Source organism: Peromyscus leucopus, chromosome 14 (genome assembly GCF_004664715.2).
Source record: "Peromyscus leucopus breed LL Stock chromosome 14, UCI_PerLeu_2.1, whole genome shotgun sequence".
Lineage (NCBI taxonomy): Eukaryota > Metazoa > Chordata > Mammalia > Rodentia > Cricetidae > Peromyscus > Peromyscus leucopus.
In genome coordinates, this window is record NC_051075.1 from 47,761,797 (window position 1) to 47,766,907 (window position 5,111).

Consider the following 5,111-nt stretch of genomic DNA (forward strand, 5'->3'; position numbering starts at 1 on the left):
AGAGATTAGTCTTTTTTTTTTTCTACAAACATTGATTAAGATCTTTTTCCATGCTAGGCACATATTTTTTCATTTAATTCTCAAAAAAACTCTTTGAGCCACAAGTACCAAAACCTAGATCAACGGAGCAGTGGAAGTGCCAGAGCCGAAAGTCTTCCCCACGAGGCTCTCCCGTCTGTGAGCCCGGTGGTAATAAGGGCCCCTACAACATTATCAAGAACTGCCGGCCCGGACTAAGCATGTGCAACGTGCCAGGCCCAATCCTAAATGCCTTACGTAGATTCCCTCAGCCATCACACACCTCTGTATTTGTTGTTGCTACCTCGTCATAGAAATGAGGGCGCTCAACGTAGTAGCATTGACTTCCTGCAGCAAGGTGCACTGGGACTTCACTAGGGCTCTGTGTGGAGACAAGAGTTGAGGAGGCGGCTGTCATCCTGTGGGATCCTGGCCATGCCCTTTGTGATGAGTCCACGGTGGGCTAGAGATGGGGGTGTGTGTAATGGTGGCCTAGAGGTGGGAGTATATGTAAAAACAGTGCATCCTGGTAGAAGGTGAGAACATGAGCACCTCAGGCGGTCTCCAGAGAAGGAACACGATAGAATCTTGCCACCAAAGTGAGATCGCAGCCAAGCTAGCAACAAGGCTTGACAAGACTGAAACCATTTCTCTTTTCTACTTACAGTACAAAGCCAGGCTGCCAGACTCCAATTCTCATTCCAGCGTTCTTTATCTGTGACCTTGGGCAAGTTTGTGAACCTACCCTGGATATCAAGACCTTGTCTATAGAGCAGGAATGGCTAGTGCCCACCCTGTGGCACTAAGTAAGACAGTACATCTGATGCCCCCAAACAGCGTTGCTACGGCCAGCTGTCCAGGTGCCTCTCCAGCTCGCGTCAGCCTCACATTGCTTCGAAGGTATCACACTGAAGGACCAGAGCTGCAGCCGGAAGTTAGCTCATGCCTGCAGCAGAGAAAGCTATGGCAGCAATCAGTGAGAGCCTGTCCCCGAGGCTCAGTCGAGAAGGAAAGATGACATCTGATGGGACAGAGAGGGAATCCACATCCTGGGTGTAAATGTTTGGCAGCCAGGCACAGGCTCTCCCTTCCTCCTCATCGGAGGCCAAATGGGAGGTCCTGTGTACCTGGGCTGGTTGAAGGTGGGAGTTTCTCCAGTCTGGCTTGATCATAGCATCACCGTCATCCAATTATGGGCAAGAAGAGAGGCTTCCTCTGTCTCTGAACAGTTCCTTCTTGTCACTCAGGACAGGAATATTGATCCGTTCTCAGCCTCTCTATAAACTTCCCCAATGCCAGACTCAGGCTTGGAAGAGGAGGTGGGGGGTGGGGCGGCAGAAGGCAGCCATGTTCTGGCACAATAAATCTTTCCCGGGGGATGAGACAGTTGAACTCTTCAGCTAGCTCTGGATCTGCTCAGAATGAATCCTTCCTAACCCCCAGAAGACCCTCAGCGGCTTGGGAAAGGAGCGGTTGGTTCACTTGGGCCCTGGGTTTGTGTATACGGGGCTGTCAGTCTGGGCAGGGGTGTCTGATGACATATGAGGGCAGCGGAGAAGAGAAGACTGTTTGGAGTCGAGACAAAAATGTTGGCCTAAAGGGAAGCTTATGATCCTCTGGCTCTCCCACCCCTGCTTGCTTTGGAGAGCCCGCCCCATGGCTTTTCATGAGCAGCTGAGCCCATGGTTTCCTCTCAGAACTCCATTAAACTGTGAGTGAGCGATGTGTGTGCCCACGCACGCACGCGCCACCCTGTCTTCCTCGCCCGCTCCTCTTTGCCCTCTGCTATTGTATACATTCTCATGCCAGTCCCCTCCGTTAAACCTTCCCCTCGCCACCTCTTCTGCAAGCTTCCATGCCTCCGCAAAGGACAAAGCAGTCTCATCCAGCATCTTGCTAAAGATGTGAACAGAGTCGGGAAGGAAAGGGCAACAGAGTAGGAGGTGACCTCTAAGGCCTCCGCACACAGCCCTTGCCCCGCCACTCCAGAGCACGCTTCCCTGGCTTGCACTGATCCAAACCATCAACAACGCAGAAACAGGAGGTGTCCTGAGGCTCATCCCGCATGCAGCTAGATTTCTTGCAGGTGAACTGCACTGGAGACCAACAGCCTAGACTTTGCTCCAGCTTCTCTGGTGTGAGTTCGCCCAGTTCTGGAAGCCCATGCCTTCCCTTCTCGGCCTGAGTGAGCCACGACTTCTGAGCATGCTCAGAGCCTGGACCTTTCATGCCAGCCCCCTTCTGATTGTCTCCTCTGATGGAGCGGAAGAGACACTGAAAATCTTAAACACGTCAATTTGCAACCCATGCTTCCAGTTGCTTCTCTAAGTGGACCTTGCATTGGACATTCAGCTTCCATTGCTACCTAGAACTGAGTTTGTGTTTCCTGCCGAAAAGACAGCCAGGGCTTGAGGAGACCAGTCAAGGGGACCAGTCTTGTCCAAACTAACACATCTGTGAATAGAGTTGTGCTGAATTGAGTCCGCTGTCCTTTTACATTGGGGGGTGTTTCTGTGGGTTTATAAGCACATTCTGGCTGCGCCTGGCTTGAATAGATTAAATTCATCCTTCTGTTCTGAGAAAGGCCTGTGAAGGGTCTCTGGCCTCCAAAGAGACCAGTGGCTTTTGAGGAAGAAATAAGTGACTTCTGACCAGAACAATAGAGCAGCCTGAGTCAGCCTCCCCAATGTCTACATCAAGTAATTTATAGTGCCAAAGAAAAAGATACACAAACTAAAAACAGACACAAGTATATGGTGTTAGTTAAATTAAACATCTGTGAGATGGAATACTAGGTAGTCATTAAAATTGTATCAGTAGAAAAGCTTAACCCAGTGGGAAAACGTTCACATAACATATCATTAAAGGGGAAAGTGGATTATGAAGTACCCTGCACAAAACAGAACAGTTTTTAAGGAAAGCATTATGTACATTTTTTTTAACTGCAAAATCCTGTCGAAAATGGTCACAGTACTGTCTCTGGGTCATAGGTTTCTGCTTTACTTTTATTTCTTTGGAAGTGTTAGCTCCATTTTCCCAGTTTTCTCCCATGAACATGTATTTTCCAAAATCAGTGGGGGAAATCATTAAAGAAAGATTATGTGAGGGGCCAGCAGATGTGCCCCCTGCTTTTTATCCCACATCTTTCTTGGATTCTCCAGCCCGTCCCACTACGAACATCACGCCAACATCTTCGGCATTACTAAGGTGAACGGTCTGCTACGATCAGGGCCCTGGAAGGTTTGGAGAATTTGACCTGACGCTGGGAATTCATCAGGCCCAAGCCGTGTTTTCTCCCCGCCTGTAATGAGCATCTCTGAGGAATCTTTAAGTGTATTTCCAGGGGTTCCAAGAGGACAATTGCAACCCCTGACAGCTCCTCGGTGGGGTTTCAAATGTGAGTGTGATCCATCCCTTCTCCCAGGTCTTTTCATGCATCTATTCCCCCGAGACCTTTGAAAAAAATCTGCCGTGGCTGTGAGAAAGAAAGGGGCTGAGGCAGACAATGGCCCTTCTCCTCTTGCAGAGGATGATGAAGGGCTCTGGAGAGAACCAACCAGGGCCCGGGAACAATTCGGCTTTGTCTGTCTTAGTTCATAGGACAGGGTTAGCCATAGAGTGGAGCCCGGTAAGCATATGGAATAATGAATGAGTGCATGGAGGGGTACAGTTGGGCCACTGTGAAATCCACTGCAGCACATCGAGGCCCTGGGCGTGCCATTTCTGTCACAGATTTGAGAGAGCCATCTAGCTTTCAGCTGCTCTTCACCGCCACCTCCTTCCCAAACAGAATCAGCATCACGTCTCTTCTCACCACGGGGAAATGGCACTGAGATGAGCCAGCTGTCTTGAAGTCACTAATCCCATTGGTGGCAGGTCACCAGACTCGCCAGAAAGGGGAGGGAACACAGCTTTCCTCCCAGCGAGCCAGTCACCTCTTCTACTCCAGGGGGTGCCACGTTACCTAATTCTGGAGCACGGTCAAATGATGGCTTTTCTTGGTCAGCCTGTCCTTGGAAAATCCACTCTCCGGTTGTATTGGAAAATTCCTCTTGTGCCTGTCACTGCCCACATCAGAAGACCAAGATTTCCATTTTCTCAGAAGAAATCAACCAGCTACTGTCACTGAGAGCAAGTCTGCTCCCGGAATCTTTTACTCATCCTCTCAGAGCCAATCCAGGAAAGGCAGGCCAAGACCAAGGCTGGTATTCCCCAGCTTAGAGACCGACTGGCTAGGCTGGGTCTGTGCAAGGAGACTGGGGTCTGAATCCAGGGGGAGGGGCCTGATGCTGACTTCTTTAGTGTTGTTGGGGTTCACTAAAGTGAAGAAATCAGCTTAAAACAAACAAACAAAAACAAAAAACAAGTGTCCTTGACTTGGATTCCCATTGTCATATCAGGCAGATTTGAAATCTAAATGATCAAGTGCCGTAGGCTTCTTAGAAGAAGGAATATCTTCCATCCCAGGTCGGGACTGGTGGGGATTCCTAGGCCTGGCCATTTTATCATCAGTCGTGATGAAGGTGAGGTTTCCTGTTGATGCTTTTTGTCAGACTGAACAAGACCCATCCGCCCAACCATCATTCTCTCAAGCATGTGTTCACTTAACAAATGTCCCTGATCCCTGATCACATCTATGAAACAAATATTGGGAAAGATCGACCACTCAAAAGTGCTAACCGAGTCATAGTGATGAACGCCTTTAATGCCAGTAGTTGGGAAGCAGAGGCAGGGGGAATCTTTGTGAGTTTGAGGCCAGCCGGTCTACATAGTGAGTTCCAGGACAGCCAGAGATAAAGAGTGAGACCCTGACTCAAACAAACAAACAAACAAATAAACCAAAAAAGGACATTAGTATTGTTCCCTCTGGGGAGCTCACAGTCCAGGGGTGGGGGTGAGGGTGAGGGTGAGGGTGGGTGTTCAAGAATGGAGCTTAAATCACAGTGCAAAGAATGAGCCATAGAATACGGAGAAGGGCCATTAGTACACCCACGGATTCTGGGGAGGTACACAAAAGGAAGGCTTAGACATTGGGGCTAACGCGAGGCAGTTTTCCAAACACCTGAACTGGCTTTCCACGGTAGGCATGAGTG